The sequence below is a fragment of the Pristiophorus japonicus genome, unplaced genomic scaffold, assembly GCF_044704955.1.
Source record: "Pristiophorus japonicus isolate sPriJap1 unplaced genomic scaffold, sPriJap1.hap1 HAP1_SCAFFOLD_49, whole genome shotgun sequence".
NCBI classification, from domain to species: Eukaryota; Metazoa; Chordata; class Chondrichthyes; family Pristiophoridae; genus Pristiophorus; species Pristiophorus japonicus.
This window is the reverse complement of record NW_027254395.1, coordinates 5,115,060-5,129,380: the sequence shown is the minus strand read 5'-3', so window position 1 is coordinate 5,129,380 and position 14,321 is coordinate 5,115,060. Positions and strand designations below refer to the sequence as shown.

Genomic DNA, 14,321 nt, shown 5'->3' with positions numbered 1-14,321 from the left:
CGACAATGATGAAAACTTGCCATGAGATTCTTTGAGCAAACAGCCTTCCTTCACTTCAGGTGAGTGACTGGAAGAGATGGTTGGTTTCTCGGCAGAATCACAAGAAAGAATATAAAATGTCTCGTCGCGAGCTAAGTTGACCGCGGCAGGACTCGAACCTGCAATCTTCTGATAACTTTGCGGTTGTCATCGAAGTCAGACGCCTTATCCATTAGGCCACGCGGCCGCTGCCAGCAACATTCATTGTGTTGTTGTATATATTGCGATCAAATTCGGGGCAACTGCAATATCAAGGAGTGGATTTAGGAAAAGATGAGCATATTTCGAGTGAATGAACAGATGCACTGCGATCTGGGTGCGCACCGGCGCAGGCAACCCCAATGTAAATTGGAACACTATAGTTTAACAATTCGGTCATTGCAGCTGAAATCATACTCCTTCTCAAACAATACAGGATGACCCGGGTTTATGAGAAAATCCGTTTTAAAGGGAAAGATTATGAACCGGAACTGACAACCAGCCCATTTAAACAGACACAGAATGATCCGGGATTGCAAGGACATCCCTTTTACCCAGATGCAGAATGACCCTTGACTGACAGCAGTTCCCTTTTAAAAGAATAAAGTGAGATTTCGATCATCCCTGAAGGCAATTGTGCAGTGGGGCTCAGGACTACGCGGCGCAGAGACTGTTATTGAAGCCACAGGTGATAGACAAGGAGGGAGGGAAGGACGTAAAACCAGCCCGGTCTGAAACACACAAACAAACTACTATTCCTTAACATCCAAAGGCAGGTTTTGAAATTTCAAATTGGAAATCCGGGACGGACAGCACATCCATTTGAAACAGACACAGAATGATGAGGGTCTGATAGCACACCATTTTACAGAGACAGAGAATGATCTTGGACAGACAGCAAATCCCCTTAAAAGGGACACGGAAATAGAATGAATAAAAACAGATAAATACGTAAAACTCGGCAGGTCGTGCAGATTTTGTGGAGGAAGAATCCGGTTTCACGTTCTGTCGGGTAATAATTCCGATATTTCAGGAAAAAGTTAAAGATTACAGATGTTTTCAACAAAAATAGCGCCTGGAAAAAATACGCAGCGAGAAATGTCAAATGGGAACGTTTGTGATGCAGCGGAACGAAGGAGTGATTAAATAATACATGGCACAATGGAGAAAGGCAAAGTGGGTGGTAATCGGGCAATAACGTAACAAAGGATGGTCCAGAGGAAGTGTTAGTGGGAATAGCAGAACCATTAACAGACAATAGGAGCGGTGCTTATCATCCGATACGTTGAACCTAATGTTGAGGCCAGAAGACGAGAACATGCTTACAATATAGGGTATCGCCGCCTTTTAATCAGACCAGGCAGCTTTGCCAGCCCGGATTGATTTCCTGTATGCTTTGAAATCGGCAGCCAAGGGACGAATTCAAAAAGCAGCTTCTCTCATCTTTTCAGCTCTAGAGAACCAGGACGCACTCATATTCAGGGCAGAGGTGGAGATTGACGCTGAATGTATGCTTATCCCAATTGAGGTGAACTTATGCGTACAGACAGTAAGATATACTGATCAAGTATCGGCCGTAACCAAACAAGGCTTTCGGTTATCCAACGAGTCACAGAGCCGAGTACCTCTGAGATATTTTAACTTTACTCAGTTTGGCGGGTTTCACTTTGCTCTGGGATTTGGATGCTCAGGGAACATCGGCGTAAAATCACACGTTTTAACGTGAAATACGTCTGTTTTCTCACATGTCGAGCGGCTGTTAGAAGCGGAAATTTGAGTAAAACATGGCGGGGCTCGTCCGGGATTTGGCCCGTGACTCTCGCATTTCAAATGTGATCATTCCGAAGGGAGAATCATAACCGTGGACCAACGAGCCGCCGACAGTGAAAAGCGCAGCTCTCAGATTCTGACGGTGGTGAGAAATGATATTATGGCCCATCGTGCATGTGCTGTCTCTCAGATACCTATCTAATTAGTGCCCCTCGCCATTGTACTGCAACTGTTCTCCTTTTGACGAATATATTATTAATTTGAGACATGACATGAGGAAAGTACAGCATCCCTGTAAGTAAAAGGGGAATTTGGCGATTCGGTTAAATGTGAATGTCAAAAAGTGTTCAAGCTGCAAGCCAACGACGACGAGAATGGGATTCGAACCCATGCGTGCAGAGCACAATGGATTAGCAGTCCATCGCCTTAACCTCTCGGCCACCTCGTCTCTGCTATAAGATAGCGTCAGCCATTCAATCTACTGCTTTTTGTATCCAAACAGAAATAATGTGTAAGAAAGTCCACTTCACAGCTTGCTCTGCCCGTGCATGCAGATCGACAATGATGAAAACTTGCCATGAGATTCTTTGAGCAAACAGCCTTCCTTCACTTCAGGTGAGTGACTGGAAGAGATGGTTGGTTTCTCGGCAGAATCACAAGAAAGAATATAAAATGTCTCGTAGCGAGCGAAGTTGACCGCGGCAGGACTCGAACCTGCAATCTTCTGATAACTTTGCGGTTGTCATCGAAGTCAGACGCCTTATCCATTAGGCCACGCGGCCGCTGCCAGCAACATTCATTGTGTTGTTGTATATATTGCGAGCAAATTCGGGGCAACTGCAATATCAAGGAGTGGATTTAGGAAAAGATGAGCATATTTCGAGTGAATGAACAGATGCACTGCGATCTGGGTGCGCACCGGCGCAGGCAACCCCAATGTAAATTGGAACACTATAGTTTAACAATTCGGTCATTGCAGCTGAAATCATACTCCTTCTCAAACAATACAGGATGACCCGGGTTTATGAGAAAATCCGTTTTAAAGGGAAAGATTATGAACCGGAACTGACAACCAGCCCATTTAAACAGACACAGAATGATCCGGGATTGCAAGGACATCCCTTTTACCCAGATGCAGAATGACCCTTGACTGACAGCAGTTCCCTTTTAAAAGAATAAAGTGAGATTCCGATCATCCCTGAAGGCAATTGTGCAGTGGGGCTCAGGACCACGCGGCGCAGAGACTGTTATTGAAGCCACAGGTGATAGACAAGGAGGGAGGGAAGGACGTAAAACCAGCCCAGTCTGAAACACACAAACAAACTAATATTCCTTAACCTCCAAAGGCAGGTTTTGAAATTTCAAATTGGAAATCCGGGACAGACAGCACATCCCTTTGAAACAGACACAGAATGATGAGGGTCTGATAGCACACCATTTTACAGAGACAGAGAATGATCTTGGACAGACAGCAAATCCCCTTAAAAGGGACACGGAAATAGAATGAATAAAAACAGATAAATATGTAAAACTCGGCAGGTCGTGCAGATTTTGTGGAGGAAGAATCCGGTTTCACGTTCTGTCGGATAATCATTCCGATATTTCAGGAAAATGTTAAAGATTACAGATGTTTTCAACAAAAATAGCGCCTGGAAAAAATACGCAGCGAGAAATGTCAAATGGGAACGTTTGTGATGCAGCGGAACGAAGGAGTGATTAAATAGTACATGGCACAATGGAGAAAGGCAAAGTGGGTGGTAATCGGGCAATAACGTAACAAAGGATGATCCAGAGGAAGTGTTAGTGGGAATAGCAGAACCATTACCAGACAATGGGAGCGGTGCTTATCATTCGATACGTTGAACCTAATGTTGAGGCCAGAAGACGAGAACATGCTTACAATATAGGCTGTCACCGCCTTTTAATAAGACCAGGCAGCTTTGCCAGCCCGGATTGATTTCCTGTCTGCTTTGAATTCGGCAGCCAAGGGACGAATTCAAAAAGCAGCTTCTCTCATCTTTTCAGCTCTAGAGAACCAGGACGCACTCATATTCAGGGCAGAGGTGGAGATTGACGCTGAATGTATGCTTATCCCAATTGAGGTGAACTTATGCGTACAGACAGGAAGATATACTGATCAAGTATCGGCCGGAACCAAACAAGGCTTTCGGTTATCCAACGAGTCACAGAGCCGAGTACCTCTGAGATATTTTAACTTTACTCAGTTTGGCGGGTTTCACTTTGCTCTGGGATTTGGATGCTCAGGGAACATCGGCGTAAAATCACACGTTTTAACGTGAAATACGTCTGTTTTCTCACATGTCGAGCGGCTGTTAGAAGCGGAAATTTGAGTAAAACATGGCGGGGCTCGTCCGGGATTTGGCCCGTGACTCTCGCATTTCAAATGTGATCATTCCGAAGGGAGAATCATAATCGTGGACCAACGAGCCGCCGACAGTGAAAAGCGCAGCTCTCAGATTCTGACGGTGGTGAGAAATGATATTATGGCCCATCGTGCATGTGCTGTCTCTCAGATACCTATCTAATTAGTGCCCCTCGCCATTGTACTGCAACTGTTCTCCTTTTGACGAATATATTATTAATTTGAGACATGACATGAGGAAAGTACAGCATCCCTGTAAGTAAAAGGGGAATTTGGAGATGAGATGAAATGTGAATGTCAAAAAGTGGTTAAGCTGCAATCCAACGACGACGAGAATGGGATTCGAACCCATGCGTTCAGAGCACAATGGATTAGCAGGCCATCGCCTTAACCTCTCGGCCACCTCGTCTCTGCTATAAGATATCGTCAGCCATTCAATCTCCTGCTTTTTGTATCCAAACAGAAATAATGTGCAAGAAAGTCCACTTCACAGCTTGCTCTGCCCGTGCATGCAGATCGACAATGATGAAAACTTGCCATGAGATTCTTTGAGCAAACAGCCTTCCTTCACTTCAGGTGAGTGACTGGAAGAGATGGTTGGTTTCTCGGCAGAATCACAACAAAGAATATAAAATGTCTCGTACCGAGCTAAGTTGACCGCGGCAGGACTCGAACCTGCAATTTTCTGATAACTTTGCGGTTGTCATCGAAGTCAGACGCCTTATCCATTAGGCCACGCGGCCGCTGCCAGCAGCATTCATTGTGTTGTTGTATATATTGCGATCAAATTCGGGGCAACTGCAATATCAAGGAGTGGATTTAGGAAAAGATGAGCATATTTCGAGTGAATGAACAGATGCACTGCGATCTGGGTGCGCACCGGCGCAGGCAACCCCAATGTAAATTGGAACACTATAGTTTAACAATTCGGTCATTGCAGCTGAAATCATACTCCTTCTCAAACAATACAGGATGACCCGGGTTTATGAGAAAATCCGTTTTAAAGGGAAAGATTATGAACCGGAACTGACAACCAGCCCATTTAAACAGACACAGAATGATCCGGGATTGCAAGGACATCCCTTTTACCCAGATGCAGAATGACCCTTGACTGACAGCAGTTCCCTTTTAAAAGAATAAAGTGAGATTTCGATCATCCCTGAAGGCAATTGTGCAGTGGGGCTCAGGACTACGCGGCGCAGAGACTGTTATTGAACCCACAGGTGATAGACAAGGAGGGAGGGAAGGACGTAAAACCAGCCCGGTCTGAAACACACAAACAAACTACTATTCCTTAACATCCAAAGGCAGGTTTTGAAATTTCAAATTGGAAATCCGGGACGGACAGCACATCCCTTTGAAACAGACACAGAATGATGAGGGTCTGATAGCACACCATTTTACAGAGACAGAGAATGATCTTGGACAGACAGCAAATCCCCTTAAAAGGGACACGGAAATAGAATGAATAAAAACAGATAAATATGTAAAACTCGGCAGGTCGTGCAGATTTTGTGGAGGAAGAATCCGGTTTCACGTTCTGTCGGATAATAATTCCGATATTTCAGGAAAAATTTAAAGATTACAGATGTTTTCAACAAAAATAGCGCCTGGAAAAAATACGCAGCGAGAAATGTCAAATGGGAACGTTTGTGATGCAGCGGAACGAAGGAGTGATGAAATAATGCATGGCACAATGGAGAAAGGCAAAGTGGGTGGTAATCGGGCAATAACGTAACAAAGGATGGTCCAGAGGAAGTGTTAGTGGGAACAGCAGAACCATTACCAGACAATAGGAGCGGTGCTTATCATCTGATACGTTGAACCTAATGTTGAGGCCAGAAGACGAGAACATGCTTACAATATAGGGTATCACCGCCTTTTAATCAGACCAGGCAGCTTTGCCTGCCCGGATTGATTTCCTGTATGCTTTGAATTCGGCAGCCAAGGGACGAATTCAAAAAGCAGCTTCTCTCATCTTTTCAGCTCTAGAGAACCAGGACGCACTCATATTCAGGGCAGAGGTGGAGATTGACGCTGAATGTATGCTTATCCCAATTGAGGTGAACTTATGCGTACAGACAGGAAGATATACTGATCAAGTATCGGCCGGAACCAAACAAGGCTTTCGGTTATCCAACGAGTCACAGAGCCGAGTACCTCTGAGATATTTTAACTTTACTCAGTTTGGCGGGTTTCATTTTGCTCTGGGATTTGGATGCTAAGGGAACATCGGCGTAAAATCACACGTTTTAACGTGAAATACGTCTGTTTTCTCACATGTCGAGCGGCTGTTAGAAGCAGAAATTTGAGTAAAACATGGCGGGGCTCGTCCGGGATTTGGCCCGTGACTCTCGCATTTCAAATGTGATCATTCCGAAGGGAGAATCATAAGCGTGGACCAACGAGCCGCCGACAGTGAAAAGCGCAGCTCTCAGATTCTGACGGTGGTGAGAAATGATATTATGGCCCATCGTGCATGTGCTGTCTCTCAGATACCTATCGAATTAGTGCCCCTCGCCATTGTACTGCAACTGTTCTCCTTTTGACGAATATATTATTAATTTGAGACATGACATGAGGAAAGTACAGCAACCCTGTAAGTAAAAGGGGAATTTGGAGATGAGATGAAATGTGAATGTCAAAAAGTGGTTAAGCTGCAATCCAACGACGACGAGAATGGGATTCGAACCCATGCGTGCTGAGCACAATGGATTAGCAGGCCATCGCCTTAACCTCTCGGCCACCTCGTCTCTGCTATAAGATATCGTCAGCCATTCAATCTCCTGCTTTTTGTATCCAAACAGAAATAATGTGCAAGAAAGTCCACTTCACAGCTTGCTCTGCCCGTGCATGCAGATCGACAATGATGAAAACTTGCCATGAGATTCTTTGAGCAAACAGCCTTCCTTCACTTCAGGTGAGTGACTGGAAGAGATGGTTGGTTTCTCGGCAGAATCACAAGAAAGAATATAAAATGTCTCGTCGCGAGCTAAGTTGACCGCGGCAGGACTCGAACCTGCAATCTTCTGATAACTTTGCGGTTGTCATCGAAGTCAGACGCCTTATCCATTAGGCCACGCGGCCGCTGCCAGCAACATTCATTGTGTTGTTGTATATATTGCGATCAAATTCGGGGCAACTGCAATATCAAGGAGTGGATTTAGGAAAAGATGAGCATATTTCGAGTGAATGAACAGATGCACTGCGATCTGGGTGCGCACCGGCGCAGGCAACCCCAATGTAAATTGGAACACTATAGTTTAACAATTCGGTCATTGCAGCTGAAATCATACTCCTTCTCAAACAATACAGGATGACCCGGGTTTATGAGAAAATCCGTTTTAAAGGGAAAGATTATGAACCGGAACTGACAACCAGCCCATTTAAACAGACACAGAATGATCCGGGATTGCAAGGACATCCCTTTTACCCAGATGCAGAATGACCCTTGACTGACAGCAGTTCCCTTTTAAAAGAATAAAGTGAGATTTCGATCATCCCTGAAGGCAATTGTGCAGTGGGGCTCAGGACTACGCGGCGCAGAGACTGTTATTGAAGCCACAGGTGATAGACAAGGAGGGAGGGAAGGACGTAAAACCAGCCCGGTCTGAAACACACAAACAAACTACTATTCCTTAACATCCAAAGGCAGGTTTTGAAATTTCAAATTGGAAATCCGGGACGGACAGCACATCCATTTGAAACAGACACAGAATGATGAGGGTCTGATAGCACACCATTTTACAGAGACAGAGAATGATCTTGGACAGACAGCAAATCCCCTTAAAAGGGACACGGAAATAGAATGAATAAAAACAGATAAATACGTAAAACTCGGCAGGTCGTGCAGATTTTGTGGAGGAAGAATCCGGTTTCACGTTCTGTCGGGTAATAATTCCGATATTTCAGGAAAAAGTTAAAGATTACAGATGTTTTCAACAAAAATAGCGCCTGGAAAAAATACGCAGCGAGAAATGTCAAATGGGAACGTTTGTGATGCAGCGGAACGAAGGAGTGATTAAATAATACATGGCACAATGGAGAAAGGCAAAGTGGGTGGTAATCGGGCAATAACGTAACAAAGGATGGTCCAGAGGAAGTGTTAGTGGGAATAGCAGAACCATTAACAGACAATAGGAGCGGTGCTTATCATCCGATACGTTGAACCTAATGTTGAGGCCAGAAGACGAGAACATGCTTACAATATAGGGTATCGCCGCCTTTTAATCAGACCAGGCAGCTTTGCCAGCCCGGATTGATTTCCTGTATGCTTTGAAATCGGCAGCCAAGGGACGAATTCAAAAAGCAGCTTCTCTCATCTTTTCAGCTCTAGAGAACCAGGACGCACTCATATTCAGGGCAGAGGTGGAGATTGACGCTGAATGTATGCTTATCCCAATTGAGGTGAACTTATGCGTACAGACAGGAAGATATACTGATCAAGTATCGGCCGTAACCAAACAAGGCTTTCGGTTATCCAACGAGTCACAGAGCCGAGTACCTCTGAGATATTTTAACTTTACTCAGTTTGGCGGGTTTCACTTTGCTCTGGGATTTGGATGCTCAGGGAACATCGGCGTAAAATCACACGTTTTAACGTGAAATACGTCTGTTTTCTCACATGTCGAGCGGCTGTTAGAAGCGGAAATTTGAGTAAAACATGGCGGGGCTCGTCCGGGATTTGGCCCGTGACTCTCGCATTTCAAATGTGATCATTCCGAAGGGAGAATCATAATCGTGGACCAACGAGCCGCCGACAGTGAAAAGCGCAGCTCTCAGATTCTGACGGTGGTGAGAAATGATATTATGGCCCATCGTGCATGTGCTGTCTCTCAGATACCTATCTAATTAGTGCCCCTCGCCATTGTACTGCAACTGTTCTCCTTTTGACGAATATATTATTAATTTGAGACATGACATGAGGAAAGTACAGCAACCCTGTAAGTAAAAGGGGAATTTGGAGATGAGATGAAATGTGAATGTCAAAAAGTGGTTAAGCTGCAATCCAACGACGACGAGAATGGGATTCGAACCCATGCGTGCAGAGCACAATGGATTAGCAGTCCATCGCCTTAACCTCTCGGCCACCTCGTCTCTGCTATAAGATATCGTCAGCCATTCAATCTCCTGCTTTTTGTATCCAAACAGAAATAATGTGCAAGAAAGTCCACTTCACAGCTTGCTCTGCCCGTGCATGCAGATCGACAATGATGAAAACTTGCCATGAGATTCTTTGAGCAAACAGCCTTCCTTCACTTCAGGTGAGTGACTGGAAGAAATGGTTGGTTTCTCGGCAGAATCACAACAAAGAATATAAAATGTATCGTACCGAGCTAAGTTGACCGCGGCAGGACTCGAACCTGCAATCTTCTGATAACTTTGCGGTTGTCATCGAAGTCAGACGCCTTATCCATTAGGCCACGCGGCCGCTGCCAGCAACATTCATTGTGTTGTTGTAGATATTGCGATCAAATTCGGGGCAACTGCAATATCAAGGAGTGGATTTAGGAAAAGATGAGCATATTTCGAGTGAATGAACAGATGCACTGCGATCTGGGTGCGCAATGGCGCAGGCAACCCCAATGTAAATTGGAACACTATAGTTTAACAATTCGGTCATTGCAGCTGAAATCATACTCCTTCTCAAACAATACAGGATGACCCGGGTTTATGAGAAAATCCGTTTTAAAGGGAAAGATTATGAACCGGAACTGACAACCAGCCCATTTAAACAGACACAGAATGATCCGGGATTGCAAGGACATCCCTTTTACCCAGATGCAGAATGACCCTTGACTGACAGCAGTTCCCTTTTAAAAGAATAAAGTGAGATTTCGATCATCCCTGAAGGCAATTGTGCAGTGGGGCTCAGGACTACGCGGCGCAGAGACTGTTATTGAAGCCACAGGTGATAGACAAGGAGGGAGGGAGGGTCGTAAAACCAGCCCAGTCTGAAACACACAAACAAACTAATATTCCTTAACCTCCAAAGGCAGGTTTTGAAATTTCAAATTGGAAATCCGGGACAGACAGCACATCCCTTTGAAACAGACACAGAATGATGAGGGTCTGATAGCACACCATTTTACAGAGACAGAGAATGATCTTGGACAGACAGCAAATCCCCTTAAAAGGGACACGGAAATAGAATGAATAAAAACAGATAAATATGTAAAACTCGGCAGGTCGTGCAGATTTTGTGGAGGAAGAATCCGGTTTCACGTTCTGTCGGATAATAATTCCGATATTTCAGGAAAAATTTAAAGATTACAGATGTTTTCAACAAAAATAGCGCCTGGAAAAAATACGCAGCGAGAAATGTCAAATGGGAACGTTTGTGATGCAGCGGAACGAAGGAGTGATTAAATAATACATGGCACAATGGAGAAAGGCAAAGTGGGTGGTAATCGGGCAATAACGTAACAAAGGATGGTCCAGAGGAAGTGTTAGTGGGAATAGCAGAACCATTAACAGACAATAGGAGCGGTGCTTATCATCCGATACGTTGAACCTAATGTTGAGGCCAGACGACGAGAACATGCTTACAATATAGGGTATCACCGCCTTTTAATCAGACCAGGCAGCTTTGCCAGCCCGGATTGATTTCCTGTATGCTTTGAAATCGGCAGCCAAGGGACGAATTCAAAAAGCAGCTTCTCTCATCTTTTCAGCTCTAGAGAACCAGGACGCTCTCATATTCAGGGCAGAGGTGGAGATTGACGCTGAATGTATGCTTATCCCAATTGAGGTGAACTTATGCGTACAGACAGGAAGATATACTGATCAAGTATCGGCCGGAACCAAACAAGGCTTTCGGTTATCCAACGAGTCACAGAGCCGAGTACCTCTGAGATATTTTAACTTTACTCAGTTTGGCGGGTTTCATTTTGCTCTGGGATTTGGATGCTAAGGGAACATCGGCGTAAAATCACACGTTTTAACGTGAAATACGTCTGTTTTCTCACATGTCGAGCGGCTGTTAGAAGCAGAAATTTGAGTAAAACATGGCGGGGCTCGTCCGGGATTTGGCCCGTGACTCTCGCATTTCAAATGTGATCATTCCGAAGGGAGAATCATAACCGTGGACCAACGAGCCGCCGACAGTGAAAAGCGCAGCTCTCAGATTCTGACGGTGGTGAGAAATGATATTATGGCCCATCGTGCATGTGCTGTCTCTCAGATACCTATCGAATTAGTGCCCCTCGCCATTGTACTGCAACTGTTCTCCTTTTGACGAATATATTATTAATTTGAGACATGACATGAGGAAAGTACAGCAACCCTGTAAGTAAAAGGGGACTTTGGAGATGAGATGAAATGTGAATGTCAAAAAGTAGTTAAGCTGCAAGCCAACGACGACGAGAATGGGATTCGAACCCATGCGTGCAGCGCACAATGGATTAGCAGTCCATCGCCTTAACCTCTCGGCCACCTCGTCTCTGCTATAAGATATCGTCAGCCATTCAATCTCCTGCTTTTTGTATCCAAACAGAAATAATGTGCAAGAAAGTCCACTTCACAGCTTGCTCTGCCCGTGCATGCAGATCGACAATGATGAAAACTTGCCATGAGATTCTTTGAGCAAACAGCCTTCCTTCACTTCAGGTGAGTGACTGGAAGAGATGGTTGGCTTCTCGGCAGAATCACAACAAAGAATATAAAATGTCTCGTAGCGAGCTAAGTTGACCGCGGCAGGACTCGAACCTGCAATCTTCTGATAACTTTGCGGTTGTCATCGAAGTCAGACGCCTTATCCATTAGGCCACGCGGCCGCTGCCAGCAGCATTCATTGTGTTGTTGTATATATTGCGAGCAAATTCGGGGCAACTGCAATATCAAGCAGTGGATTCAGGAAAAGATGAGCATATTTCGAGTGAATGAACAGATGCACTGCGATCTGGGTGCGCACCGGCGCAGGCAACCCCAATGTAAATTGGAACACTATAGTTTAACAATTCGGTCATTGCAGCTGAAATCATACTCCTCCTCAAACAATACAGGATGACCCGGGTTTATGAGAAAATCAGTTTTAAAGGGAAAGATTATGAACCGGAACTGACAACCAGCCCATTTAAACAGACACAGAATGATCCGGGATTGCAAGGACATCCCTTTTACCCAGATGCAGAATGACCCTTGACTGACAGCAGTTCCCTTTTAAAAGAATAAAATGAGATTTAGATCATCCCTGAAGGCAATTGTGCAATGGGGCTCAGGACCACGCGGCGCAGAGACTGTTATTGAAGCCACAGGTGATAGACAAGGATGGAGGGAAGGACGTAAAACCAGCCCGGTCTGAAACACACAAACAAACTACTATTCCTTAACCTCCAAAGGCAGGTTTTGAAATTTCAAATTGGAAATCCGGGACGGACAGCACATCCCTTTGAAACAGACACAGAATGATGAGGCTCTGATAGCACACCATTTTACAGAGACAGAGAATGATCTTGGACAGACAGCAAATCCCCTTAAAAGGGACACGGAAATAGAATGAATAAAAACAGATAAATATGTAAAACTCGGCAGGTCGTGCAGATTTTGTGGAGGAAGAATCCGGTTTCACGTTCTGTCGGATAATAATTCCGATATTTCAGGAAAAATTTAAAGATTACAGATGTTTTCAACAAAAATAGCGCCTGGAAAAAATACGCAGCGAGAAATGTCAAATGGGAACGTTTGTGATGCAGCGGAACGAAGGAGTGATTAAATAATACATGGCACAATGGAGAAAGGCAAAGTGGGTGGTAATCGGGCAATAACGTAACAAAGGATGGTCCAGAGGAAGTGTTAGTGGGAATAGCAGAACCATTAACAGACAATAGGAGCGGTGCTTATCATCCGATACGTTGAACCTAATGTTGAGGCCAGACGACGAGAACATGCTTACAATATAGGGTATCACCGCCTTTTAATCAGACCAGGCAGCTTTGCCAGCCCGGATTGATTTCCTGTATGCTTTGAAATCGGCAGCCAAGGGACGAATTCAAAAAGCAGCTTCTCTCATCTTTTCAGCTCTAGAGAACCAGGACGCTCTCATATTCAGGGCAGAGGTGGAGATTGATGCTGAATGTATGCTTATCCCAATTGAGGTGAACTTATGCGTACAGACAGGAAGATATACTGATCAAGTATCGGCCGGAACCAAACAAGGCTTTCGGTTATCCAACGAGTCACAGAGCCGAGTACCTCTGAGATATTTTAACTTTACTCAGTTTGGCGGGTTTCATTTTGCTCTGGGATTTGGATGCTAAGGGAACATCGGCGTAAAATCACACGTTTTAACGTGAAATACGTCTGTTTTCTCACATGTCGAGCGGCTGTTAGAAGCAGAAATTTGAGTAAAACATGGCGGGGCTCGTCCGGGATTTGGCCCGTGACTCTCGCATTTCAAATGTGATCATTCCGAAGGGAGAATCATAACCGTGGACCAACGAGCCGCCGACAGTGAAAAGCGCAGCTCTCAGATTCTGACGGTGGTGAGAAATGATATTATGGCCCATCGTGCATGTGCTGTCTCTCAGATACCTATCGAATTAGTGCCCCTCGCCATTGTACTGCAACTGTTCTCCTTTTGACGAATATATTATTAATTTGAGACATGACATGAGGAAAGTACAGCAACCCTGTAAGTAAAAGGGGACTTTGGAGATGAGATGAAATGTGAATGTCAAAAAGTAGTTAAGCTGCAATCCAACGACGACGAGAATGGGATTCGAACCCATGCGTGCAGAGCACAATGGATTAGCAGTCCATCGCCTTAACCTCTCGGCCACCTCGTCTCTGCTATAAGATATCGTCAGCCATTCAATCTCCTGCTTTTTGTATCCAAACAGAAATAATGTGCAAGAAAGTCCACTTCACAGCTTGCTCTGCCCGTGCATGCAGATCGACAATGATGAAAACTTACCATGAGATTCTTTGAGCAAACAGCCTTCCTTCACTTCAGGTGAGTGACTGGAAGAGATGGTTGGCTTCTCGGCAGAATCACAACAAAGAATATAAAATGTCTCGTAGCGAGCTAAGTTGACCGCGGCAGGACTCGAACCTGCAATCTTCTGATAACTTTGCGGTTGTCATCGAAGTCAGACGCCTTATCCATTAGGCCACGCGGCCGCTGCCAGCAGCATTCATTGTGTTGTTGTAT

At 44.8% G+C, this 14,321-nt stretch overlaps 13 non-coding genes across 13 annotated transcripts; all 13 read right to left on the bottom strand.

The window, feature by feature from the left end:
• Positions 1–137: 137 nt before the first annotated feature.
• Positions 138–226, bottom strand: trnar-ucg (transfer RNA arginine (anticodon UCG)). The gene is given in 2 exon segments: positions 138–173; positions 190–226. It is a non-coding gene; the product is annotated as a tRNA-Arg (tRNA).
• Positions 227–2,154: 1,928 nt separating this feature from the next.
• trnas-gcu (transfer RNA serine (anticodon GCU)) lies at positions 2,155–2,236 on the bottom strand. The gene has a single exon. It is a non-coding gene; the product is annotated as a tRNA-Ser (tRNA).
• A 245-nt stretch (positions 2,237–2,481) lies between these two features.
• trnar-ucg (transfer RNA arginine (anticodon UCG)) lies at positions 2,482–2,570 on the bottom strand. The gene is given in 2 exon segments: positions 2,482–2,517; positions 2,534–2,570. It is a non-coding gene; the product is annotated as a tRNA-Arg (tRNA).
• A 1,928-nt stretch (positions 2,571–4,498) lies between these two features.
• trnas-gcu (transfer RNA serine (anticodon GCU)) lies at positions 4,499–4,580 on the bottom strand. The gene has a single exon. It is a non-coding gene; the product is annotated as a tRNA-Ser (tRNA).
• Positions 4,581–4,825: 245 nt separating this feature from the next.
• Positions 4,826–4,914, bottom strand: trnar-ucg (transfer RNA arginine (anticodon UCG)). The gene is given in 2 exon segments: positions 4,826–4,861; positions 4,878–4,914. It is a non-coding gene; the product is annotated as a tRNA-Arg (tRNA).
• Positions 4,915–6,842: 1,928 nt separating this feature from the next.
• On the bottom strand, positions 6,843–6,924 carry trnas-gcu (transfer RNA serine (anticodon GCU)). Its single transcript has one exon. It is a non-coding gene; the product is annotated as a tRNA-Ser (tRNA).
• Positions 6,925–7,169: 245 nt separating this feature from the next.
• trnar-ucg (transfer RNA arginine (anticodon UCG)) lies at positions 7,170–7,258 on the bottom strand. Its single transcript is given in 2 exon segments — positions 7,170–7,205; positions 7,222–7,258. It is a non-coding gene; the product is annotated as a tRNA-Arg (tRNA).
• Positions 7,259–9,186: 1,928 nt separating this feature from the next.
• trnas-gcu (transfer RNA serine (anticodon GCU)) lies at positions 9,187–9,268 on the bottom strand. Its single transcript has one exon. It is a non-coding gene; the product is annotated as a tRNA-Ser (tRNA).
• Positions 9,269–9,513: 245 nt separating this feature from the next.
• On the bottom strand, positions 9,514–9,602 carry trnar-ucg (transfer RNA arginine (anticodon UCG)). The gene is given in 2 exon segments: positions 9,514–9,549; positions 9,566–9,602. It is a non-coding gene; the product is annotated as a tRNA-Arg (tRNA).
• Positions 9,603–11,530: 1,928 nt separating this feature from the next.
• trnas-gcu (transfer RNA serine (anticodon GCU)) lies at positions 11,531–11,612 on the bottom strand. Its single transcript has one exon. It is a non-coding gene; the product is annotated as a tRNA-Ser (tRNA).
• Positions 11,613–11,857: 245 nt separating this feature from the next.
• On the bottom strand, positions 11,858–11,946 carry trnar-ucg (transfer RNA arginine (anticodon UCG)). The gene is given in 2 exon segments: positions 11,858–11,893; positions 11,910–11,946. It is a non-coding gene; the product is annotated as a tRNA-Arg (tRNA).
• A 1,928-nt stretch (positions 11,947–13,874) lies between these two features.
• Positions 13,875–13,956, bottom strand: trnas-gcu (transfer RNA serine (anticodon GCU)). Its single transcript has one exon. It is a non-coding gene; the product is annotated as a tRNA-Ser (tRNA).
• A 245-nt stretch (positions 13,957–14,201) lies between these two features.
• trnar-ucg (transfer RNA arginine (anticodon UCG)) lies at positions 14,202–14,290 on the bottom strand. Its single transcript is given in 2 exon segments — positions 14,202–14,237; positions 14,254–14,290. It is a non-coding gene; the product is annotated as a tRNA-Arg (tRNA).
• Between the last annotated feature and the right edge of the window lie 31 nt (positions 14,291–14,321).